Source organism: Cervus canadensis, chromosome 1, assembly GCF_019320065.1.
Source record: "Cervus canadensis isolate Bull #8, Minnesota chromosome 1, ASM1932006v1, whole genome shotgun sequence".
Lineage (NCBI taxonomy): Eukaryota > Metazoa > Chordata > Mammalia > Artiodactyla > Cervidae > Cervus > Cervus canadensis.
In genome coordinates this window covers 50,437,260-50,465,207 of record NC_057386.1, presented here as the reverse complement: position 1 = coordinate 50,465,207, position 27,948 = coordinate 50,437,260, and the positions used below count along the sequence as shown (strand labels likewise).

The window sequence follows — 27,948 nt, the reverse complement described above, 5'->3', positions numbered from 1 at the left end:
AAAAAAAATAAAAAAGAAAATTCCTGCCCTCTTTGTTCTGATGACTGGCCAGTAAAAATCACAGGGTGGAGGAGAAGGACTAACATAAAGGAAAAATTCATAATAAAAGGTGACCTAAGTAAGATCCAGAAAGATGGCTGAGTGCTGAAAAATTGATGCTTTTGAATTGTGGTGCTGGAGAAGACACCACATGATGCATCATCAATTCAAAGGTCATAAGTCTCAGAAAACTGCAGGAGACAGGGACAGGGAAGCCTGGCGTGCTGCAGAGTCAGATGGGACTTAGCAACTGGACAACAACAATGAAAAAGGTCAGTTTTTCATTCTAATCCCAAAGAAAGAAAAGGCCAGTTTTGATTCCAGTCCCAAAGAAGGGCAATGCCAAAGAATATTCAAACTACTGCACAATTGCACTGATTTCACATGCTAGCAAGATAATGCTCAAAATCCTTCAAGCTAGGCCTTAACAGTATGTGAACCAAGAACTTCCAGAGGCACAAGCTGAATTTAGAAAAGGCAGGGGAACCAGAGATCAAACTGGCAACATCTGTTGGATCATAGGAAAAGCAAGGGAATTCCAGGAAACCATCGACTTTTTTTTCATAGACTACACTAAAGCCTTTGACTGTGTGGATCACAACAAGCTGTGGAAAATTCTTAAAGAGATGGGAATACCAGACCACCCTACCTGCCTCCTGAGAAACCTGTACGCAGGTCAAGAAGCAACAGTTAGAACCAGACAGGGAACAACAGACTGGTTGAAAATTGGGAGAGAAGTACGTCAAGACTGTATATTGTCACCCTGCCTATTTAATTTCTATGCAGAGTAGTGGTGTTAGTCACTTAGTCATGTCCGACACTTTGTGATCCCATGGACTGTAACTCACTAGGCCTCTCTGTCCAGAAGGATTCTCCAGGCAAGAATACTGGAGTGGGTTGCCATTCCCTTCTCCGGGAGATCTTCCCAATCCAGGAATTGAACCTGGGTCTCCCACGTTGCAGGCAGATTCTTTACCATCTGTACGTCTACACAGAGTACATCATTCGAAATGCCAGGCTGAATGAAGCTCAATCTGGAATCAAGATTGCCAGGAGAAATATCAACAACGTCAGATATGCAGATGACACCACCCTAATGTCAGGAAGCAAAGAGGAACTAAAGGTGATAAAGGTGATAAAGTGAAAAGGCTGGCTTAAAACTCAACATTCAAAAAACTTAAGATCATGGCATCCGGTCCCATCACTTCATGGCAAACTGATAGGGGAAAAAATGGAAACAGTAACAGAGTTTATTTTCTTTGGCTCCAAAATCACATGTACGGTGACAGCAGTCACAAAATTAAAAGACGCTTGCTCCTTGGAAGAAAAGCTATGACCAACCTAGACAACGTATTAAAAAGCAGAGACATCACGTTGTCATCAAAGGTCTGTCTAGTTAAAGTATGGTTTTTCCAGTGGTCATGTACGGATGTGAGAGTTGGACCATAAAGAAGGCTGAGCGCTGAAGAATTGATGCTTTTAACTGTGGTGTTGGAGAAGACTTATGAGAATCTGTGAAAACAGTCCCTCCTAAAGGAAATCAACTCTGAATATTCATTGGAAGGACTGATGCTAAATCTGAAGGTCCAGTACTTTGGCCACCTGATGCAAGCAACTGACTCACTGGAAAAGACCCTGATGTTGGGAAAGATTGAAGACAAAAGGAGAAGAGGCCAGGAGAGGATGAGATGGTTGGATAACATCACTGACCCAATGGACATGAACTTGGGCAAACTCCAGGAGACAGTGAGGAACAGGAAGGCCTGGCATACTCTGTCCATGGGGTTGCAAAGAGTTGGACAGAACTTAGTGACTGAACAACAACAAATACTTGCTTTACAGTATTATATTAATTTCAGGTGTACAACACAGTGATTCAATATTTTTATAGATTATATTCCAGTTTCTTGGGCTCCAAAATCACTGTGGACAGTGACTGCAGCCATGAAATTAAGACGTTTGTTCCTTGGAAGAAAAGCTATGACAAACCTAAACAGCGTATTGAAAAGAGAGACATTACTTTGCCTACAAAGGTCCATGTAGTCAAAGCTATGGTTTTTCCAGTAGTCATGTATGGATGTGGGAGCAGGACAATAAAAAAGGCTGAGCGCTGAAGAACTGATGCCTTCAAACTGTGGTGCTGCAGAAGACTCTTGAGAGTCCCTTGGACAGCAAGGAGATCAAACCAGTCAATCCTAGAAGAAATCAGTCCTGAATATTCATTAGAAGGACTGATGCTGAAGCTGCAACTCCAATACTTTGGCCACCTGATGCAAAGAGCCGACTCATCAGAAAAGACCCTGATGCTGGGAAAGATTGAGGATGGGAGGACAAGGAGATGACACAGGATGAGATGGTTGGATGGCATCACTGACTCAATGGACATGAGTCTGAACAGGCTTTGGGCGTTGGTGATGGACAGGGAAGCCTGTAGTTCTGCAATCCATGGGGTTGTAAAGAGTCAGACACGATTGAGTGACTGAACAACAAAAAAGAAAAAAGTGAAAGTCATTCAGTTGTGTCTGACTTTTCATGACCCCATGGACTATACAGTCCATGGAATTCTCTAGGTCAGAATACTGGAGTGGGTAGACTCCAGGGGATCCCTTCTCCAGGGGATCTTCCCAACCAGGGATCGAACCCAGGTCTCTCGCATTGGAGGTGGATTCTTTATCAGCTGAGCCACAAAGGAAGCCCAGGAATACTGGAGTGGGTAGCCTAAGCCTTCTCCAGGGGATCTTCCCCACCCAGGAATGGAACTGGGGTCTCCTGCATTGCAGGCGGATTCTTTACCAGCTGAGCTATCAGGGAAACCCAACAACAACAAAAATTATTACAAAATGGTGGCTATATTGCCCCTGTGCCATACAATTTATCCTTCTTTTATACATATGAATTTGTACTCTTATCTATACCTATTTTGCCCCTCCCTCCTTCCCCCTTCCACTGGTAACCACTAGTTTTTTCTTTGTATCTGTGAGTCTGCTTCCGTTTTGTTATATACACTGCTGCTGCTGCTGCTAAGTCGCTTCAGTCATGTCCCGCTAGGCTCCTCTGTCCCTGGGATTCTCCAGGCAAGAACACTGGAGTGGGTTGCTATTTCCTTCTCCAGTGCATGAAAGTGAAAAGTGAAAGTGAAGTCGCTCAGTCGTGCCTGACTTTTAGCGACGCTATGGACTACAGCCTACTAGGCTCCTCTGTCCATGGGATTTTCCAGACAAGAGTACTGGAGTGGGGTGCCATTGCCTTCCCCAGTTATATACACTAGTTTGTTGTATTTTTTTAGATTCCACATATAAGCGATGACACAGAGTATTTGTCTTTCTCCATTTGACTTACTTCACTAGAACTGTATACTCTAGATCTATCCATGTTGTTGCAAATTGCAGAATTTCATTCTTTTTTATGGTTCGTTAATATTCCATTGTGTGTATATATCTATATCTATATAGATACAAATATATAAATCTTTATCCATCATCTGTTGATAGATACTTAAGTTGCTTCTATATATTAGCTACTGTAAATAATGCTATTATGAACATTGGGGTGCATGCTATCTTTTTGAATTAGTGTTTCATTTTCTTTGGATATATACTGAGGAATGGAATTGCTGGATCATATAGTGGTTCTATTTTAATGTTTTGAGGACCCTCTATACTGCTTTCTGCCGGGAGCCATTATGGGAGGTCTCGCCCATGACGAGGTCATGAAGAAAATACCGGGCAGGCAAGGCCATCCGGGATCCCATCCATGACGAGGTCATGAGGAAAATACCTGACAGGCAAGGCTGTCTAGGATAAGGGACCCTCCAGGTTGGCCTTGGCCTCTACCCCACCCTGTATCCTCCCCCCTTTTCTGCTGTTGTTCTTGTTTGCCCTGTTGCAGATTCTTGTGTTGCCTGCCGAGAGCTCTCCTGCTCCTCTTTCATTGAATGAGGACCCCAGCAAGTGGTGCCACGAACAGGGAACCCGAAGGTAATCCCCCCCATTGTTCAGTCTTCGGGACAGCTAGGACCCAACTAGGGCGCCGCAGGCCCCCCTGCATAAGATAGGTAGGGTAAGGAAAGTGGGTAGGCTTCAGGTTTTAGAACCCCACTAGGGCGCTACAGGCCCCCCTACATAAGAAAGGTAGGGTAAGAAAGGTGGGTACGTTTCAGGTTCTTTCTTTCTTCTCTAAAATTACGCCTCTTCCTTTTTTTTCTCTTTTTTCCTTTTTCTAATTAGTAACAGAAATGGGTAACAGTGAGTCAAAAGAAAGACAGCTTTTTATTGGAGTCATAATGCAACTCCTCAACCGCAGAGTAATTAAAGTTAAAAAGACCAGCGTTCAATCTTTTTTCACATTTGTACAGGAGCAACGTCCTTGGTTTCCAGAAGAGAGCAGTTCTCCTGGGTTCCCTTACCCTCCTGCTGTCCACCCGAGTGCCCTTCCCAATGGAGTCTCTTGCTTTGTCAGCACATGTGTCTCCTCGGACAATTCATTTCCGAGTGTTAGACAAGAGCCCGGTTTCGGGCCCTGGAAGGGGTCCCCCTTCCTGCTACTGGTGGGGACTCTTCTTCGCTGAGACTGATATCCTGACCACTTGGGATACTCAGGGGCCAGCTTGCCTGCCAATGGACCAGACCCAGGGGCCGCAACTGGGACCCTTTTGTCCCTGGTCTCCTCCTGACGCAGACAGCTGGTCAGAGTGCCCCGACCGGTGAGGAACAAGAGACTTTATTGAGCTCTTTCCCCTTCCCTCTCTTTCTTCTCCTTAGCCCTTCCTATCCTTCCCGTTTTTCTAGTCCCCCGGTCCTGGACGCAGGAATCTAAAAGGCTTTTAAAAATTTTACTTATTTCAACCTTTTTTTATAAACTAGTAAATCTTATATTGTAATATCTAATTCATGACCAATCTTAGAAAATGAAGCTAGATCTTGCACTGTGTCTGTCTAATTATGTCTTGGTGTGTCTTTGTCTCTGGGTAATATTTTTTAGGTTAATTTGTAAATGAGCTCTATTGGCTTAAAAAAAAAAGATAAGCACTTACAAATCAAATAATTCTAAATTAAGCAATAAATTCCAGGTTCAGGTGAACTAGAAAATATTCAGTATTAAATACCTGATATTAAAAAAAAAAAACAAAAACAAAAAATAAATACCTGATATTAATGTTTGTTTGTTGACCTATCTAATATAGACATGTCTTAAAATAACATCAAGTAAAATATTTTCATTGTAACTAGGTTTAAGTTAAATATTATATCTGTTACAAGTTTGTCAACAAGAAAATTACCTTGAATAAAGAAACTTATAATAAATGTAAATGAGATATGAATTTATATATAAACTCTATTAAAAATAATTATTCTTTAGGAATATTTGTCTACAATAGTCTCTCCAGATTGGTATAACTTGAATTTCTAAGGGTTGTACTAAGCTAAGTATTGAAAGTCTATTAAATAATTAGGTCATTTCCAAATAAAATAAGATTTTGAAACATTTACTACTAAACACTGATTTCCTTTTACAGAAAAACTAAAGAAGTTTGGGACTGTTGATGAATAAAAGTAAGCTGATGCAAAAACTTGAATTTGACTTTTCTCTCTGTTAAAAGAACACACTTTCTTCAGATGTTGAACTGCATTTGACAATAGATTTATGTTTATTTACCTCTTAAATGGTCTGTTCTATATTTGCCTCTAAAATCCTATATTGTTACTTTGGCTGAGTAAATAGCTGTTGTTTCACAGTGACCTGTAGTCCCATCTGACTGAATGTCTAAACCTTTCTGTTCTTTGTTGACAAAACTTCCTAAATTATTCTGATGAATCGCTTTTAGCTTCTAGTTAACTTTGGGATGCTTCAGAGGGCCCCTGAAGCATCCCAGGAAAAAATATTAAACTATGTTTATGTGGTTGGTTAAATTACATAAAAAAGATTATCAAATGAGTAATAAATCTGCTCGTGTTATAATATATGGTAGCCATATTTTATGGTTTATGGTAGGCCATATGGTATACCATATATAATATATGGTATTTTTAGGATATCTGTAAAAATTACTAATGCAGATATCCTAAAAATTATATAGAGTTCTTAACATTTTAATATGTCTTAATATTCTAATGAAAAACCTGATGACGTCACAAAAGTTAACAAAGGACTGAATGAACCATCAAATATGCTTATAACTTTTATGGTTTCTATCTGAAAAATTACAGGTTTGAATCTTGTGTTTTCCGGGAGTAAGAAAAACCTTCCTCTCAAACTAATTATAGAAAAAATTTGGTCTCTCAAACAGGGAATGCCTCGGAGTCCTGAATACATTTTCCTGCTAGCCTGTGTCTCCCAAACTTAACTGGGCTTACTTACCCAACCCCCACTTTATTACAGGTCATAAAATAGACGGAAAAGAGACCGATCAAATCAACCAATGACACCGCCCATATGCCCCCTCCCTGTAACCCTCACACCCTGGGGAGGAAGAAAAACTAATTAACACTTCTTTAGGCTATGAAGTCCTTCCATTGCCTGGGCCCAGAAAAATTATGCATAAACGTCAGCCAACAAACTTGGGCTTTCGTCCTACCTCCAAAAGAAGGCTTTCGGACATTGCGGCCCTTTCTCTGTCTGTGAACCATGTTTATACTACTAAAACTTTAGGGAAAGAGTTAAGGAAAAAATAAAAAACATTATATATTATGCTGCTTAAGTGGCTTAAAAGGTTACTATGTTGAAACATTACCATGACAAAGGACTTCTTGGCTGGCTTGACAGTGGAATGACACCCTCCTCCTACTCCTGGAATCCTCCTTGATAAACAAATTGGGCCTGAACTATGAGACATATATAAAACATAAAAGCTTGCTGCCAACACCAGAAAACTTGAGGCTCGGACTGGACATTTCATGGGGACCAGTCGTGGTCATAGTAACTATTTCTTTTGCTATAATCAGTCATATTTTATACAGGCCATGTCCCACTTACAATTTAATCTGTAACTTGTATTAATTGCCAATTTTGTGTGACTCCTGTTCAATTCAATTATAGTACCTACAACTGGGAACAAATCAAATTTCATTTACATGATAATGCCTCTCTAAATGTACTATTACCGTAAAAAAAAAAAAATCTTTGAAACTTTTTCTAAACGTCTGCCCTCTTCCACTAATTTGAAAACTTTAGCTGAACAAATTATCCGGCTAAACCCACAAAGATGGTTTTAAATTATTACCCACAACATTGGGTCTAAAACTGTAACTTTAGTGATTGTCTTGATAATTGTATTTGTTGTTTATCATCACTTTTCTATAAGGTTAGTTAATACTGGTCAAACTTATTTGGTCAAGACCTTTTTTGCAGGTGTGATAAAATAGAAAAAATTGTCAAAAAGCAATTAACAGGAGGCTTCCCGTGTGCTGTTATGGATCTGTCAGGAAACCTCTGGCCCTTATTAATTCCTGAATATTCAGGAATTGAGGGGAAAGGCATGTCTTTCCCGGGGCTGAGAAATCCAGGCATTTCCTTCATTAGTTTCTCATTATGGTGATAAGTACCCTCTTCTGTCTTTAATAGAGATCACCTTGTGTTCTGTAAGTCTGAAATCTTAATCTTTATCTTTGCTGAAAATAACTACAGTATATATGCCCATGCCATGTTGATTAAAACACCTTTGCTCCATCAAGAGCTTCGGTCCCATAGAATAGCTCCAGCATAAGTTTAGATTTAGATAGACTGCATGGACAGATTAGAACAATCGAGCATTCCCAACTGGATTTTAACTGCTGCTGGAGCCGCCAGTGATTTCTTTGAAACTCTCTCCATCTTTATCTCTGCCAGAAATATCTTGTCTACTGTTCTCAGTTACATCGCTGTAAGAGTGCTGATTCTTCTTATTATTGTTATTCTCCCTTGTATCGTCAGAACTCTGCGACAGAGCACTCACAATCTCGCAACTGAGATCCATCTGGTTGTTTTAAATAAATAAAAAAGGGAGAGATGCCGGGAGCTATTATGGGAGGTCCCGCCCGTGACGAGGTCATGAAGAAAATACTGGGCAGGCAAGGCCATCCGGGATCCCATCCATGACGAGGTCATGAGGAAAATACCTGACAGGCAAGGCTGTCTAGGATAAGGGACCCTCCAGGTTGGCCTTGGCCTCTACCCCACCCTGTATCCTCCCCCCTTTTCTGCTGTTGTTCTCGTTTGCCCTGTTGCAGATTCTTGTGTTGCCTGCCTAGAGTTCTCCTGCTCCTCTTTCATTGAATGAGGACCAACTTAAAACCCTAATTAATAAATGTCCTAGATGCTGGTACCCTATGAAAGGGCCAGGGATGAAGGAAATGCTTCAATTCAAACCCTTTTGCTGGCATTCTGGCTTGTTTGATAAATGTGTGCTCTCATTGCAAAAAATGCTCATGATTGTTCTAAACATCCTAAACACAGTACGCTAACAAAAGAAACTATTAAGCATAGGTCCCTCCGCGGGGTGAGAAAAGCTCCACAAATATTATAGCCACAAATGTGCCTAATAGAAAATAGTTTAGATAGAGATTAGTTGGTGACTTCTTACAGGTAATTAACTTTTAGACTAAGAGCCTGTTTTGTGCCATATCTGCTGTTTTTGCAATCCTTTGCATTTCTGTTCTGTAAAAATGTAATCCTATCTAGTTCCCATGGAGATGACACCTAATAGAAAGAAAATAGATTAACCACAAAAAAGACAGGGTCGGCTACTGAAGTTGCTTAGAGTTGCACCAGGTGCAAGCCATAAATTGTCAACAGGCCTGAAAGCCAAAAGATATTATACATAGAGATTAACCATTAAAAAGGCCCTAATAAAAAATAAATAAATAAATAAATAAAAGATAAAAAGGCCCTAATAGGCACAGAGCCCTTTGCGGGGTGAGGAAGCCCTTTTAGAGAATACAAAAAATATTGTTTTAAACGTGATTATTAGATCAACGTTTGATTGATGTTAATGTGCTGAGGTTGTGCAGTGGAAACTATTGTCCATATAGTTGGAGATCTAGTAAAATAAGGGTTTAGCCCTAGTGTAAAAACAATAAGATAATTGTTAATTTTAACCAGGAGTGCTAAACAGGGGCTGCCTCACCAGAGCCACAGAGTCTTTGTGTGTTAAACTTTTTAGATAAATTTAGCTGAAAACTTCTGCAAAAAGACTGACTTCTATGTTAACAGGATTGTATTTCTATTATGTTGCAACCTGCTGTACCATGAGACTGCCACTTTTCTGTTTCCTGCTAACCTCAAGGCCAGAAGATAATGTACAAAAAATCTATGGGAAAAGACTCTCATAAACAAAAATATACAGAGCACACCTGGTTTCATGAAGGACAAGCTGATATAATGTTAAACTAAGTCTGTATGCTTATCTGCCCCTTAGAAATGTACCAACTTAGGGTATAAAGGCGATGGTGAAAAATAAAGCAACTGCCAGACTCTGCTGCACATCCCGGTCTGGTCTCTCTCTCTCGCTCTCCCTCGCAGACATTCCCCATCAAGGCCGGTCCTACGTGTCTTCTCTCGCCAACACCGTTCATCCTGAGGGTGCCCCTGGATCCTGCTGGGGCAGGACCCCGGCAGCTTTCCACAGTGGATGCACCAATTTACATTCTCATCAAAGGTGTCCAAGGGTTCCCTTTTCTCCACATTCTCCCCAACATTTGTTATTTGTAGTCTTTTTGATGATAACTATTCTGACAACTGTGAAAATCATTGTGATTTTGATCTGCATTTCTCTGATGATTAGCAACATTGAGCTAACATTCATTTGCCTGTTGGCTATCTGTGTATCTTCTTCGGAAAATTATCTATTCAGGTCTTCTGCCCACTTTTAAATTGGGTTTTAAGTTGTTTTTTGATATGAGTTATATGAGCTGCTTATATATGTTTTGGATATTAACCTCTCATCAGTCACATTATTTGTAAATACTTTCTCCTATTCATTAGGTTGTCTTTTTGTTTTAACAGTTGATGGTTTCCTTTGCTGTGCAAAACTCTGTAAGCTTAGTTAGGTCCAATTTGTTTATTCTTGCTTTTGTTTCTTTTGTCTTAGGAGTCAGATCTTAAAAATATCACTATGATTTATGCCAAAGGGTGTTCTGCCTGTGTTCTTTTCTAGGAGCTTTTTGGTTTCAGGTCTGAAATGACAGTTTTGAATGGATCAGCCTTCAGTTCAGTTCAGTCGCTCAGTCGTTCTTTGCGACCCCATGGATCAGCTTAGGTTCTGATGTGTTTTCTTTTTTTTTTTAAGGGGAATTATAAAAGCACACAGATTCTTTTCATACTCTAACAAAGTTAAGGGGCTCCCCTGGTGGCTCAGATGGTAAAGAATCCATCTGCGATGCAGGAGATTGGGGTTTGATGCCCAGGTTGGGGAGATCCCCTGGAGAAGGAAATGGCAACCCACTCCAGTATTCTTGCCTGGGAGATCCCATGAACAAAGGAAAACATCTATCCCCAGCAGTACAAACGACTCCATCACAACTCAGAGAAAATGTCTCTTCAGACTTCCGTCTCTCTATTTTGTGCCTGTGTGAAGTTTTTTACATTAGGCTATGGGCCAACACTGCCTCAATCACTGGAGCCTACTTCTTTATCCCTGCTTATCCACAGAGTTAACGGGACTGATTATAAATAGGGTGAAAAGCAGCCACCAAAACTACTAAACAGCAATATAACCCTGGTAAAATCACTTGGGAGGTGAAAGAGAGGTTGGCCTGGTTTCTGTCAGTCAATTTTAGGACACAGTAATACCTCCGTGTGACCTTGAGCATAGTCTAGTCCATGCCTATATTGTTGTTCCGTCACTCAGTCATGTCCAGCTCTTTTGCAACCCCATGAACTGTAGTCTGCCAGGCTCCTTTGTCCATGGTATTTCCCAGGCAAGAATACTGGAGTGGGCTGCCAGTTCCTTCTCCAACCCAGGACTGAACCCACGTCTCCTGCATTGAAAGTGGGTTCTTTACCACTGAACCACCAGGGAAGCCCTGTGCCTATATTACTGTCTCACTTTTTCTCTGCCTAGCATTCAGAGCTACTTCACCCACTAGACTGCATGCCTCCAGATCAGGGTTTTTCTTGTTTGTTTCTTTTAAAATAGCTGAAATACGGGAATTCCCTGGTGGTTCAGGCTCTGTGCTTCCACTTCAGAGGGCCTGGGTTCCATCTCGGTTGGTGAACTAAACAAGTCACTTGGCCCAAAAAAAAAAAAAAAACAAAACCCAGCAAAATAATACAACATGTAACTACTGTGTGTATTACTTTACCCATTAACTTCAAACAGCCATTAAAAGCTTATAGAAAGCATAAAATTTCTGCATGACAGTCCATCTTATGACTGGATTGTAACTCATACACTCATTCCTCTGTTGCTGGACATTATTGGTTCAGTTTTTCATTACTGTAAATAATTCTGGGTTCTAGGAAGAGACGGTATATTGAATATCTATAAATTTCACTCTCTCTCAAAATCCCATGGAAACTGCAAAAAAGCAATTTTTAAAAGGCAACAGTTTTCAAGAATGGGGAGGACAGAAGGGACAACAGCGACGTATTTTTGACAGTTACCAGTGAGAAATGACTGAACTAGACCAGGAACCCCCAACTCTTAAGCTAGTTCTGGATAAAGCTGAAAACTAACCCAATTGATACTGCAGAATACCCAGTTGAGACTGCAGAATACCCAATACTCAAAACATTCCAGATTTAATAGTATCAGAGCCTCTAGAGCCAGGTGAAATGGAGATAAAAAGAAACCAAGCTGATGGAAAGCTGTTTCAGAAGAGATGGCCAGACTTCTCTCTCACCATGCTGCTAGATAAGCAGCCCACCCAGGCACTTTTCAGAGTGGTGATAATGGAGGAAGGTACAACTGAGGCTCTCTGGAGAAGTCTTGAAACTCAGGTAAAAGTTCAGTTACTGAAAAGAGGATGTACATATGCATTCCAAAGGCTGAATGCTGACACCTCCTCCCTCTCATCCTTCATTTGGTTTCCAGAACACTGGTAACTAAGCCTTTACCTTCCAGGATACTGAAAGCTTCCTCTGAGAAATGTAAACACCCTAGAAGAAAGTCCCAACGATGTCTACATCGGTGTCCCCTACAAAGGTGTAGGGAGATCACTCTGCAGGGAAGCAGAGAGACCATACAACCTCACCTTGGCACTCAGAGATTCCAACCAGCTCCCTATTTGTTAACATGAGGAGACAATTATAACAGCAGCTCAGCCAACCAAAGGAAGACAATATGGTGGAGACAGACTATGCAAAAAGAAGAAAATTTTAAAAGAAAATAAAAAATAATCATTAAAATCTTCAGAGATATAAAAGAAGACTTTGCATCTGAAAAACAAGTATTAGAAGCTATACAGGACTTCCGTAGTGGCACAGTGGATAACAATCCATCTGCCAGTGCAGGGGACACAGGTTCAATCCCTGGTCCGGCAAGACTCCACATGCCTTGGAGCAACTAAAGCCCATGGGCCAAAACTACTGAGCATGCACTCAGGAGCCCACATGCCACAACTACTGAGCCTGTGTGCCACAACTATGGCAGCCGGAGTGCCCAAGAGCCTGTGCTCCACAACAAGAGAAGCTACTGCAGTGAGAAACCGGAGCACCACAAGGAAGAGCAGCCCCGGCTCACCACAACTAGAGAAAGCCCATGCAGAGCAACAAAGACCCAGCACAGCCAGAGGACAAAAAAATATAGAAAAAAATATATATATAGAAAGAAGAAGCTACACAAAGCAGAAACTTAGAACAAAAGAAAAAAGAGGTCCTAAAGATATGATTGTAGAAATATAAAACTGAATATACAGGTTCAGCAAAAAAGATGAATAGATGGAGAACAGATATATGTTTTTTTCCTAATCAGAGGACCACTGTAGGAGTTCTAATATCCAAATATGGAAAGTTTTTGAAAAATTAAAAACCAAGGCGAGGAAATCACCAATGAAAAAATTCAAGACAACTTCCCAACATAGAAAGGCTTTCTAAAGGTCGAAAGGACTTTCATTAAGTGCCCCATACAATGAATGGCTGTATGATACACTATGGCAAAAAATTAGGAAATTACAGAAAAATGAAACAAAAGAGATAATTCATTTTTTCTAAGAATGAAAAGATCAGTCACACATATCACATAAATAGTATAAAGAATCAGAAATTCTTCTCAATAGTTTCCAGAGGTTATAAGTCAAAAAAGTGATGCCTCTGAAATCATGAAGAAAATTTTAACTCCATTAGAATTTGATACCCATTTAAACTATTTCACCTATGCAGCAGTCTGAAAGAACAATGAGTTTAGGTAGAGGAAAAACAGAAGTAGATAGACCTCCAGGAAAAACAAAACAAAACAACATTTAAACTAATAAGATTATTTGATATGATTGGCCTTGTGGAAAACAAGAGGCTATAATGGCAACCCACTCCAGTATTCTTGCCTGGAAAATCCCATGGACAGAGGAGCCTGGCAGGCTACAGTCCATGGGGTTGCAAAAGTTGGACATGACTTAGCTACTAATCCACCGCCACCACTGCAGTCCAGTGGTTAGGATTCTGTGCTTCCACTGCAGGGGACATGGGTTTGATCCCAGGTGGCAGAACTAAGATCCTGCATGCCTTGATACACGACCAAAAGCAGAAAAGAAAAAGAAGGAAAAAAAAAAAAAAGCAGAAGGGAAAAAAATCTAACCAGAAGAACAATGAAATTAAAGGGGACAGTGACATGCAATGACAATGCTCTGTTGTGAATAATGTTTGCCTAAGAATAATATAAACTGAATACTGATTTAACCAAATGGTTTTTAAACTATATTAGAAAAAACAGAGAAGAAATGGTGGTACAAGAGATCTAAATCTTTATTTACCATTATCAAACATAAACATCAAAAATAGCATTGAAGCATGTATATTACCATATGTGAAACACATCGCCAGTCCAGGTTCGATGCATGAGACAGGCCGCTCAGGGCCGGTGCACTGGGATGACCCTGAGGGATGGGATGGGGAGGGAGGAGGGAGGGAGGTTCAGGATGGGGGACACACCATGTATACCCATGGCTGATTCACGTCAATGTATGGCAAAAACCACTACAATACTGTAAAGGAATTAGCCTCCAATTAAAATAAATTTTAAAAAATTGTTAGCTAGCCATACTATAATAAAAAAAATTAAAAGTTTAATTTAAAAAAAAATAGTTTGCCCACCTGCACAGTTACAATGCATTGCATTAAGTAATGCATTAAGTAATAACAACATCAGAACACATTTTGGCCACTCGGTACTAGTTGGAAAAAAAAAGAATGGATGCATTAAAGCAGAGGTTCCCCAACCTTTTTGATACCAGGGACTGGTTTCATGGAAGAAAATTTTTTTACACAGACCAGGGTTGGGGAGATTGAGGGGTTGTGTGGGGATGGTTCAGGCGGGAGCAATAGGGAGTGGGAAAATGAAGCTTTGCTTGCTCACTGATCACCTCCTTCTGTAGGTTCAGGGATTGGGGGACCCCTGCATTGAAGAACAATATCCTGCACACTAGTTTAGAAACAAAGAGGTTCATAAATGTCACAAGAATAAAACTTTAGTTGTTTTTGGAGTGGAAAGTGTCTCCCTTTGAAGAGGACCTGGAGAATGGGAAGAAGCAGAAGAACTTAGTTTAGAAACCTAAAACGACTGGACTTCCCGGTGGTACAGAGGCTAAGAATCTGCCAGTGGGAAGCCCTCGCACCACAGTGAAGAGCAGTCCCTCTTGCTGCAACTAGAAAAAGCCCCAGTGCAGCAATGAAGACCCACCATAACCAAAAACAAATAAATAAATAAAAAGATAATAAAAATAAATTAAAAAATAAGAAACCTAAAAGAACTATTAGAAATATGTGTTATTTTGATACAAATTTTAAAAAACATGCTGCAAAATATCTGTACTTTGTGTCTCTCATGTTCCCTTTTAAACAAAGCCTCCAGAACTCAGGTGACCATTGTTAATTACCAGGTGAGTACTTAGAAGCCAAGTGAAAGATCATATTTTTATGTATCAGACCCCTGGAGACACTGTAAATTACCCTGTCCGATTGCTAAGGGTCAGGAAGGGACTAAATACAGATGGACAAGATTTGTTCTAGGAGAGAAGCAGCAGGAACTGTTTCTGCAAGACAGGTAAGCACGAGTGCGAAGGTCACTAGAAATCTAAATGGCTACATCTGAAAAACAGGCAGAACCAGAATATACCATATCCTGAAAATGAAATACAGTGAATCAGCAGCATATACAGGAATCGGTTGCCTGCAGACACATTCTAATTTTCAGCAACAAAACAGGTTCTCAAAGACACTGGTTGGGACCTTTTCTTTTTTCGCTCAGTGGTGTCTGACTCTTTGCAACCCCATGGACTGTAGCCCACCAGGCTCCTCCATCCATGGAATTTTCTAGGCAAGAGTACTGGAGTGGGGTGCCATTGCCGTCTCCAGGTTGGGGACCTTTAGAAATACCCACATTCAATCCAGATGCAGCATTCCTTAGATAATAAAGAAGAAACGAATCTGTTCAATTTAACTTTCTGAAGTAGAAAGGATTAACAGAAGAGCCCCCTAAAGTTGTATAAAAGTCCCAAATTTTGACTGTGCTGCAGAGAAAAATGGCTACTTATGAGGATATTTCAACAGCGTCAAAAATCCAGATTTCAAACTGACCTAAGAGAACAGAGCAGTCGGAAATAAACATTAATCCTCTTTTTCTACCAGAGGTAAAAATCAGAAAAGCAGCAAGATTAACATTCACTTCACTGCCACAAATTACATCAACCCACTTTGAAAGCTCAGCTGGTAAAGAATCCACTTGCAGTGCAGAAGACCCCTGTTCGATTCCTGCGTGGGCGAGATCCCCTGGGGAAGCAAATGGCAACACATTCTTGCATTCTCAGCTGGAAAATCCATGGACAGAAGAGCCTGACAGGGTCACAAAGAGTCAAGCAGATTGAGCGATTAAGCACAATATTCTGAAAATAAAGGCAAAAAATGAAACTTCAAGCCACAAAGCATATCGAGATCTGAGTCACCCATACACCTCAACACTGCGTTTAAGACTTTCCTTAGCCTCCGAACCCATTGCAAGAGAAATTCGACTAAAACTCCACTTCCAAATAGTAAACTAAATTCGCCAGTCGCACGATCTCCAATAAGTCCTGAAAAATAAAACTCACCAAACATCAATAAACAAAAAGACTAAAATCTAAGCCACCACTTTTTAACATAATATTACTGAGAAAAAAAACACAAAAAAAGGCAAAAAGAAAAGGAAAAAAATCAGACATCCTTATTAACACTGCTGCAGTAAACCTCCACTAACACTTCCAGTTTTACAGAATAAAATACCACTCTACTCCTCGTTAATCAAAAAACCTACAACTTTTCTTAAACGAAAAAAAAGATTCAGGGGAAAGCGCGAACGCAGTCCCCCACTACCACAAATTATGCAGTCGAGTTTCCCACATTTGGGGAAATCGCAGGGGTCAGCACATCCGGAGTGCAATGGATAAGCCTCGCCCTGGGAAAACCACCTTCGTGATCATGGTGTCTCCCCTGCCAGGTAAGTATGAGTTACTGGCCCTGCCTGCCACCTCAGCCTCACATTCCAAACACTTCGCACTTACGGTCACTCTCTTCACCGCAGACTCTACACCCTCACTTACGAAATAACGGCTTCTCCCAACTAGAAGGGCCTGACAAGCACTTTGCGAGTACCGCAACATTTGCAAAATAATACAAACGCTTCATAGTACATTCTGAACAGGGCCAGCCGACGCCGAGCTCATTTACATACTCCGCGCCCCTTAGTGACGTCACTCCGTAGCGCCGACGGTACCCGGGTCTCGTGATAGGCTGACTGACAGCCAGGAGGCGCTCGGGGCCTAATCCCCGGGGCCGGGAATGTGACCCGCCTTTGTGACAGAACAGACTGTAGGGATGCGATTAGCTTTGAGACTGGGTGGGACGGGGATAGTCCGAATTATCCAGGTGCGCCTAATATAATAAAAGACTTTTATGGAGAGGTGTTACATTATCAACTGACCGAAGACACGAAACTGGTGGCTTTGAAAATGGAGAGATGAAGTGAAGTGGCTCAGTCGTGTCCGACTCTTTGCGACCCCATGGATTGTAGTTTACCAGGCTCCTCTGCCCATGGAATTTTCCAGGCAAGAGTACTGGAGTGAGTTGCACATTTCCTTCTCCAGGGGATCTTCCCGACCCAAGGATCAAACGCGGGTCTCCCGCATTGCGGGCAGACACTTTACCGTCTGAGCCACCAGGGAAGCCACCAGAAAATGGAGAAACGGACCACAGAGCAAGGACAGGTTGCTTTCAAAAGGTTCCCGCAATACCTACTCGTGAAGAAAGAAAAGGTCATAAAAGGAGCCTCCCCTAGGAGAAAGAGACCACCGTATAGATTACTTTCTATTTCCACAGTAGTTAAGAAATTTCTTTCAAGTCTATAACAGCGATGAAAGAGACCAACATTTTTTTTGTAAAAAAGGAAAACAAACATGCCCGGGCGTTCAACCACTGCTGGAAAACCCAAATACCAAAAATCCTGCAAACAACCATAACAGAAAAAGGATAACCTTGTACGTCTTCAACCGAACTAATAATCCCCATAGTTTAAAACTGGGGTAGTTTACACCGGCAACTCACAATAGCCACTACTAATAACAAACAAAGGAATGCCAATCTGGTGCCTTCTCTTAGACAAGCCATATCAGGGGAAAGCGCGAACGCAGTCCCCCACTACCACAAATTATGCAGTCGAGTTTCCCACGTTTGGGGAAATCGCAGGGGTCAGCACATCTGGAGTGCAATGGATAAGCCTCGCCCTGGGAAAACCACCTCCGTGATCATGGTATCTCCCCTGCCAGGTAAGTATGAGTTGTTACTGGCCTCTGCCATGTCACCCACATATTCTAATCACTCTAAAGAGAGGGTCACTTTTCTCGTGTATTTTACAGACCTCTTCCTCCATTTCTGGAATTGAGCCTTCAAACTATAATTACAAAGGACTACTTTGTATATCTCAATATTGCCAAATCATAGAAAATATAACGCCTAGTGTAAGCATTACCGGCAGTCACTGCGCTCATCTACATGTTCCACACCCCTTTTGCTGATCTCATTTAGCGTGTCCTTTTCCCGGTATAGTTACTGGAATGAAACTTAAAGGCAAAGACTCTACAGATATAAAAGTAAGTTCCTTCTTTCAAGGGCTTGGAGCTAATGGCCTCGCTGTGATTCTTGCGCAGTTCAGCAAGCCGGTATCAACGCAACAGAAATAGCAAGTCTGAAAAGATGAAATTTGGTAAAACTACGTTTGAAAATTCAGTCAATGTAGTTAGAGCTGCAAATAACTTGAGCGTTCAAAGCTTCAAGCACAAGTACAAATTAAGCTCTTTTTCAAATGTGCGGCAAATGATCACCCTTACAAGAACAGCTGCACAAATACTAATTCTAATTTTGAACTGAGTTAGTGGAAAGCTCATGCAATAACCCCTCCTACGGCAGATATTTGGATGAGTTGTAGGGGTCCATTCAGCTGGAATGTGATGATCCTCACCGTTGGAAATCACTTTTGTGATCAAGAGTGTCTCCTCTCCTAATTGAGACTAATTTGTGTTTTGACTTATCCTTAAACCCTCTTGTGCTGGACACTACAAACACAGGGGCATTCTTTTGCTTTTTCATGGGTGTCTGAAATCCACAAGACTACTAGAGATTCAACCCATCCTACAAGAAATTCCTGACTCTCCAAGACTATCTCAGACCCTTCGAAAAGAGCAAATCCTGTTTTAGGCAGTGGTTAGTACTTCATGTATTACATGTTCACATGATTAATATAATCAGTGCTCTCCTTTCTGCCTCAGTGTATGTTAGAACTGGAGTTGCCATGTTTAACTATTCTTCAGTTGCCCCAGATCACACTAGAACCAACCTATTTCTCACATTTTTATCTTACAGAAGGACTCTTCTGGTATTCTCTCCTCCACCAACATAAATCAGCCAGAGTTTTATATCTTTTTTTTTTCCCCTGGCCACACTGGGCAGCTTGCAGGATCTTAGTTCCTCTACTACAGATTGAACATGGGCCCACAGCAGTGAAAGCATGGAGTCCTAACCACTGGACCACCAGGGAATTCCCAAGCTTTATATCTTTAAAATCAGAAGAAATAATGCTATTTGTAAAAATCATATTAAAAATTAACAAGCAATAACTGAGAACACAGAGGTAACTGAGATGGGGAGAAAGGAAAAAATACTGGGGTGGAAGACGGAGATCATGAAGTCTGAAGTCTGACCTTTGACACCCTACCAGTTTGATTTTTATAAACTCTCTCCCCCCAAAGAAAGAACTATTTATGTAATACGTATATAAAATATATACTCATATATACATACATACCTGCAATATGTAATCTAGAAACAAAATATTTACATTTTTGTGTGTCTGTGAAATAAAAGTTAGATAACTTGGGGCTTCCCTGGTAGTCCAGTGTTTAAGAATCCTCCTGCCAGTTCAGGAGACACAGGTTTGATCCCTGGTCTGGGATGATTCCACAGGCTGAGGGGCAGCTAAGCCAGTGTTCCACAACTACTGAAGCCCACACACCCTACAACCTGTGCTCCACAACAAGTGACAACTCCACACTGAGTAGACCCTGCTCACTGAAACTAGAGAAAGCCCACACACAGCAACAAAAACCCAGAGCAAAAAAAAAAAAAAAACAAAACCCAGCGCAGCCAAAAGATTAATTAATAATTTTTTTCCTAAAGTTAGAGATCTTGAAATCTGGCTGGGAACCACACTTGTAAGGAGAAAATGGTATCTGTGAACTAGACTGCTATTATCACCAAACAACTCTTAAATTCAAAATGCCATTTTCAGAAGGTCTGTGACTAGCAGTGCCTTCTTTTTATTTGTAAGATATAGTTGATTTACAATATTGTGTCACTTGTGGGTGTACAGCAAAGTGATTCAGTTTTTTTTTTTATATTTTTTCCACTATAGGTTGTTACAAGATATTGAATTTAGTTCCGTGTGTTATATACTAAGTCCTTAATGCTTATCTGTTTTATGTATAGTAGTTTATATCTGCTAATCCCTTACTAATTTATCCCTTTCCACCTCCATTTCCCCTTTGGTCACCATAAGTTTGTTTTCTGGCTGACTCTGCTTCTGTTTCTTTATATAGATTCATTTTTATTACTTTTTAGACTTCATATATGTGATATCATGTAGTATTTCTCTTTTACTTCACATAGTATGATACTCTCTAGGTCCATCTGCATTACTACAGAAGGTAACATGTCATTCTTTTTTATGACAGCGATACTCCATTGTGCACACACACAAACACACATCTTAAACCAGTCGCCTGCTGGCGGGTACTTGGGTTGCTTCCAGGTGTTCGCTACTGTAAACAGCACGGACAGTGTTTTCCTTTCTGACCATGATGCTTGTTGGATCTTACCTCCCTAGCTCAAACCTGAGCCCTCAACAGGGAAAGCGCCAAGTTCTAACCACTGGGCCATCAAGGAGTTTCCTAGCGGTGCTTTCTTAAATAACACAGAGCCCTTCACAAGGTTAGTTTCACTATTTCATGGGGAACTTCTTTGTTTTTGGCCCAGTTATCAAAATATATGTCCAAGGCAATCTGCCTTAGGGCAAAAGCATGACTGTCCTTCATGCTCTTATAGCTCAAGCAGGTTAAAACATTAATGCTATATCCTCACAGAAGCCCTGTGAAGTTTAACATCCTTTGAGGAAAGCCACAACATTCCTTAGAAAAATACAAGGAAATACTTACATTAAGTTTATTTTAAATATAAACATAAGTTAGCCAGAAAAAGTAGAGAAGCTTTAGTTCATTTTACAAATGTTGCAAAACTTTGTTGCCAAAACCAAAGTAGATGTAATCATCTCACAGATTAATCTCATTTATGAACAAAGCGAAATGCCCCCACTGGCAGCAACTAGAGAAAGCCCACACAGCAACGAAGACTCAGTGCAGCCAAAAATAAGGTTTTATACCAGGTATATAGGACCTACATATATAAAAGTATGTTGGAGACTTCCTTTGCAGTCCAGTGGTTAAGAACCCACCCTTCCATTGCAGGGGGCAAGGGTTTGAGAAACTCAGATCCCACAAACTGCTTGGCCTGGCCAAAAAAAAGTATATGATAAAGACAGCATTTTATATAGGTGGGGGAACAGATCAATTGCCTTATAAAGATTATTTAGGAAACTGTCTTACCACTGGAGAGAAGGGGAAAAAAATGCTTTCTCCTACATTAAAAAAAAATCACATAGATTAAAATATTCAAATTAAATCATAAACCATATATAAAAAATACAGATGATTATGTTTATAGTAATTTTGAAGAAAATAAAGACTTCTTTTTGGTCTTGCCAAAGGGCTTGGAGGATCTTAGTTCCCAGTGCCCCCTGCAGTGGAGTCCTAACCACTGAGCCACTAGGGAATTAACAAGAAAAGACTTTCTAAAAAAAAAAAAAAGAAAAGACTTTCTAAGCATGTTACCAAAGCAAGAATTAAATATAAACTTTGCATATACATAACATCAACAAAATAGAAAACCTCATAAAGTCTAAATACATATGACAAAGTGGGAAGATATCTGCCATATAGTGATTAGGTAAATAGCCTGTATAATAGAATATGAATATGAGAGAGTTGGCAGCTTAAGAATTTGGGGGTTTAATGCCAGACAAAACTGAGCAGAATGCTGAGCCTATCATAATAAATGTTAGTTATAATTTATGATAATAAAAACAAATACATATTTTAAATTAAAAGTAGCCTAGTTAAAAAGTGAGAAAGGAACATGCACCCATGTTTGTAGCAGTATTACAATAGCCAAGAGGTAGAAGCAACTCAAGTGTCTATCTACAGATGAATGTAAATATATACAATGGAATGTTGTTCAACCTTAAGAAGGAAAGAAATTCTGATAGATGCTATAACATGAATGTAGTATACCTTGAAAACATTATGTTAAGTGAAATAAATCAGGTACAAAAAGATAAATTCTATATGATTCCATTTGTATAAGGAAATGAAAAATGGTGAGTTGTTCAAAGGGTACAGAGTTTCAGGTGTGCAAGATAAAAAAGTTGTGGACATGAGTTGCACAACACTGTGGATATAATTAACACTACTGAAACTTACACTTAAAGATAGTTAAGATGGTAAATTTCTTTTGACCATGTCACACAGCTTTCGGGATCTTAGTTCCCTGGCCAGGGACTGAACCCAGGCAACTGCAATGAAATCACCAAATCCTAACCATTGAACTGCCAGGGAATTCCCAAAGATGGTAAATTTTACGTTATGTGTATTTCACCACCATTAAAAATAAAAAGTGGGCGAAGGATATAATGGGATAGTTACAATAATAAAATACACTTGGCCAATAAAGTTATATGAAAAGATTTTTAACCTCTCTTAGTCATAATAGATTATAATAACCATTTAAAGTCAATTATACCTCAATAAAAAAAACCAACCAACCATTTAAAGACTGCTAAAGCCAGCGCTGGGCTTCCCAGGTGGCGCTAGTGGTAAAGAACCCATCTACCAATGCAGGAGATACAAGAGTTGAGGGTTCAATCCCTGGGTTGGGATGATTCCCCTAGGAGTAGGAAATGGCCTTGAAAATTCCATGGACAGAGAAGCCTGTCTGGCTACAGTCTTTGGTGTCTCAAAGAGTCGGACATGACTGAGCACATATACACACTACATACAAAGGCCAATGCTAGGGTGGAAGCTGGAAAATCAGTTCCCATATACTGTTTTTTTTCCCCCCATATACTGTTAGTTGGACTGTAAGTGGTGCAAACGCTTGGTGATAAGTTTCAAAATGGGGAATTCCCTGGCCGTCCAATGGTCAGGACTGAAGACTTCCACTAACATGGCTCAGAGTTTTAAAAAAAAAAAAGAAGAAGATTCAAAATGAAAATGTGTGTGCTTTTTGACCTAGGAATTCTACTACCAGAAATGTATTGAGAGAGACGGCATGAGCAAGCTCAAGAGCCCAGATGGGCATGCTTGAACAAGTGAGCTCCAGAGCACACACTACCTCATCACAGTAAAAAAAATTGGAAATAATTTCAGTTATTAATAACTGTCCAGTTATAGGCCACTGATTAGAAAGATGGGCCTCAGGACAGAATAGTATCCAACAATTAAACTTAATTTTGTTTAATGTGGCATGTGGGATCTTAACTTCTGACCAGGGATCAAACCCATGCCCCCTGCAGTAGAAGCACAGTCTTAACCACTGGACCACCATGGAAGTCCCAAACTTAATTTTAAAATAGTTTTTAATCATATAGAGAAAATTTTTGACAAAATATTAAGTGAAAAACAAAAGATATATAAGATACATACATTTCTTCAATATGTGATCATAACTCAAATAAATGTATATAAAGTTGTAGGGGCATTAAAATAAACTGAAATGTTAACATTATCATCTTGAATGAAATTCAGCCCCCTTAAAACCAAGTTCCTCTTCTGAGTTTATGATTAACCTCTCAATCCAGAACTTTATTCCCTTTCCTGTCTTGTACCTGTTCCCCCTCAAGACAGGAATATCAAAGAAAAGGGGGAAATTGTAACTGAGCAGGACCCTATGGGGCCTTCCCAGGACAGAGCCCACCCCCCCAACCCCCACTGTCTTCTGCCTGTCTTTTGTCTATAGAAAAACTTTAGCCTCCTAGGCCTTCTTCAAGTTCCAAAGAGCAAATTTAATCAGAGAAGTGAGAAAACACAGAAAGAAAGGAAAACTGGCAAAACAAAATAGTAATAGTTTAGCCATTAAACAAAGTTAAGTTAGTTCCTCCATAAGAGCTATAGATAATATTCTGAGCCATATCCTTAGGTTGTTTTGGTTACCAAAGTGGAAAAGTGGTGGGGAGGAATAAATTAGGAATTTGGGATTAACAGATACACACTACTAAACATAAAATAGTTAAACAACAGGGAACTATATTCAATTATCTTGTAATAGTGTATAATGGAAAAGAATCTAAAAAAAAAAAAAAAGAATCTGAAAAAATATATGTATAACTGAATCACTTTGCTATATTCTGTAAATCAATGATACTTTAATTAAAATATTTAAATAAAATAAAAAAGGTCTATTAATCAGTTTCATAGTCTTTTTTTTGTATTTTGTTTTCTACTTCCTACACATAAATATTTTCCACCTATTTTAGAGTACAAAACAAAAAAAATGGGAGAGAGTAGCAGGTCAGTCATCTAATCATCCATTCTTTTAACAAATATATACTGAACACCTCCTATAAGCCATATACGGTGCGAGGGGTTCTAGGAAAACAGCGAGTAAAATCCACATGGTCCCCATTTGACTGAATCTCATTCTAGTTGGGGAGATATATGCTAAATAAATGATCACACAAAAACATCTGGTGCTATGAGATCCTTAGCGGGGGGATCTGATCTAGTTTTGAGGGGGTTTGTTGGAATAGAGGTTCAAAGCCAGATAAGGGGTCAATGTATGCTGAGATTTGAAGGATAAATAGTAGTTAACTGGGTATAGCAGAAAGGTATGCACAAAGGTTCTGTTGTGGCACCCACAAGAAATTAACGCCAGAATGGCTGGAGTGTAAACAGTAAAAGGGAGACAGGGAAAAGATACAGCTAAAGAGGTAAACAGGAGCCAGAACATGCAAGACTTTTTGTCTCATTAAGAAATTTGGTCTTTATCCTAAGAGCAAACTAGGGAGTTACACAAAATGAAATGCACTCAAGAAAGGACCCTGTCTGCAGCATGAAGGGACAGACTAGAGGGGAGGGAAAGACAAGATGCAGGGAGACCACATAAAAGGCTATTGCAGTACCTCTAAGAGAAATGGTGACAGCTTGGCTTAAAAAAAGGGGACATGAACATAATCAAGATATTTTAGAGAGAAATTGATAGAGTTTGTGGCATATTGAACATGGAGAGTTAAAGGGAAGGAGGTGTGGAAGATTCCTAGGTTTCTGGTTTGTGCAGATGGAAGGATGGATATTCAGTTCACAGAGGCAAGGTGAAGGAGTCTTTTGGGCCTAGAAAAGAGAACAACAGTCTCAAAGGCCCCTTGCTGAATCATCTAACTTCGGAGAAAACAAAACAGAATTTCAGTTCCACCCTGATGCTCCAGGCCGGTTGCATCTATCTGGGACTTATCACCCCCTGTCCAGAAACCTTCCACCCCCTACACCTGCCCAGAAGACTTATCACCCCCTGCCCAACTACAAATGTCATCTCAACAGAAGAATACTCAAAATATCCCACCTGATTAACATTTCGCTTATTGCTTCCACAAATCTCCCTTTAAGTAAGAAGCCTCCCTGATCCCTCTTGGCGCTCAGCCTGGTCGTCAGGCCGACTGTCACCCCTCCTTGCCTGAATAAAGGTAACCTACCTCTGTTGAGGTCGTCTTTCCTTTTCTGCCTCACCGAAACTATACCCTACACAAGGAATGCAGGAAGAGGACAAAGATTTTTTGGTGTGCTGAAGAAAATGAGTTAGGTTCAAGATAGGCTGAGTTGGAGATTTAGCATTGTGCTGTATACAGTTAGATATTTCCATCAGAAGGTCAGAGAACAGGTCAGAGCTAGGAAAATAAATTTACAAATTATTGGCATATAAATAGTCACTGAACTGTGAATATGATAAATAGCAAAGAGAGAAGGAGAGAACCAGAGAGGGGAGAACAGAACAGCGTAGTGGGTGAAAGGTCAGTTATGGGGCCTTAAAAGAATGGGAACATTTCCTGCCCTAGTTACAAAGGATAAAAATGTAAGGGAGACAGAAAAGCCAGATGCCTAGGAAGGAAATCAGTGTGGGACCACAGAAGTCAAGTGAAAATAATGTCTCAAGAGTTTGTGGATAACAAATATTTTGAGCTCTCATTATGTGCAAGGCCTTGTGCAAAGCTTTACCACAACCATCTCTAAAGCTGAACTTTGAGTCAGAGTTTTTTCTTAGTCCAAACAGCACTCATTTATCTTTCCTATTTTCATTCACTTGAACACACAAAGTTGCCAATTTTAAAAGTTCTATGTTTTTAGGCTAAAAAAAAGTAATCTGCTCAGCTATAACAAATATTCTTATTATTCCTCTCCCACATCTTCAGAAAACAGCCCATTCTGCATGAAAATGTGTCTGTACTTGATTACTTAGATCAATTATAGATATTGACAGCATTTTGGTAGCTCATTCCTACCCTTAGTTGTATCTAGATAACAAGTCAGAAATGCAACACAACTCAGTAATAATGATTGACTAAGGCTCCATGGTGCTTCCCTGGTGGCTCAGTGGTAAAGAACCTGCCTGCTAACACAGGAGATGCTGGTTCAATCATGGCATGGGAATATCCCCTGGAGAAGGAAATGGCAACCCACTCCAGTATTCTTCCCTGGGAAATCCCATGAACAGAGGAGCCTGATGGACTACAGTCCATGAGGTTGCAAGAGTGGGATACGTCTTAGGGAATAAAACACAAGGCTCCAGGAAGGCACAGACTCTTATTTGCCATGTCATTCTGCACAAAACTAGTGGTTAAATAATGTTGTTAAGTATTCAAATCTTCAACGTGTAAATTTTAAATGGAGACCTTGGTAAACTGCTCACAAGATTACTATAAGGATCAAGTGAAATAAAATAAAACACGTAAAAGCACTTTTCTTTGGCACTTTACAATTGTAGGAATTTTTTTTTTTTTTTTGAGGCTCACACCATTAGTACTCTGCTGAGCTAGGTGTTCAATAAGGCTTTATTCAACTGTATACACGTTAGAATATTTTTAAATGGAGAAAAAACAAGATTATGTACCTTTTCTAGGTTAGTTTATATTTGTTAATTTAATCTTTCCTACAACCCCATGAAATATTATTAATTTCCATTTGCAGGCGAGGAAACCAACTTGCTTAAAGTCTCAGTTGGTAATTTCCTGAGATATGATACAAACCCAAATTTGTATGACTCCAAAGCTCAAGTTTGATTTTTCATAAAAATACTGCTTTTTTTCCCTCCCCCTGACAGGGGGAACCAACCCATACTCCTGCCACCCTCTCCCCCTTGCCCCAGTGGAATCCCGGATTCCCAACGACTGGACCTCCAGGGAAATCCCACTGTAACAATATTCTCAAGATAAGTAACCCCATATCGCAATGGAAAATAATAACATACTCCCAGGAAAATTTAGGATACCAGTTTGAAAGCCTGACTATAAAGCAAACTTCATTAAAGAAATCTTAAGAATGAGGATGAAAATAATAACTACTATAGCAACTCAATGGTCTGAATAAGGTAATAATAATAAATAACAGAATGGCTACAGAGTGGACTGGTTTCTTAACTCCATACTGCTACCGAAAATTCTAAACACAACCGATTCCACTGAATTTGACCAAACTACCTCAAGTGCTCTCCCTGAATATGTTAACGCCATCTCTTCTTCACCCAGGACTCTGGTTACTTGATAAGCATAAGCCCGAATTCTCCCAGTGGACAGCATTTATGTAATGCCCCCTGCATGTCTACATGTGGATCATACTAGAAGGTAAGCAATGTAGAGTGGCAAATAAACTGCATTTTGATTAGTCCTACCAGACTTTCCCTGCCCTACCAAATGGGGACCAAATACTTCTCGAATTTTTCCCCCACCCCCCACTCCAAGAGCTACCTCACTATTTGAAGGTAGCTCCGGCAAGAAAAAAAGATACTAGGTCTTAACTTTAGCTTGAAGAAAACTATGCTCTATGAGTCCGTCCCAGTCCTATTTTCCTCGCGGCATGGCTGTGAGCATTGAAAATGCGTAGGATT

At 40.1% G+C, this 27,948-nt stretch overlaps 1 protein-coding gene and 2 non-coding genes across 5 annotated transcripts in view; all 3 read right to left on the bottom strand.

Annotated features, from left to right (window-relative positions):
* The window catches only part of TEX14 (testis expressed 14, intercellular bridge forming factor), a 151,014-nt gene that overhangs the window by 122,601 nt on the left and 465 nt on the right, over positions 1-27,948 (bottom strand). The gene's annotated exons all lie outside the window — the stretch shown is intronic.
* Positions 16,481-16,644, bottom strand: LOC122425509. Its single transcript, XR_006264886.1, has one exon. It is a non-coding gene; the product is annotated as a U1 spliceosomal RNA (small nuclear RNA).
* On the bottom strand, positions 17,805-17,968 carry LOC122425618. The gene has a single exon (XR_006264931.1). It is a non-coding gene; the product is annotated as a U1 spliceosomal RNA (small nuclear RNA).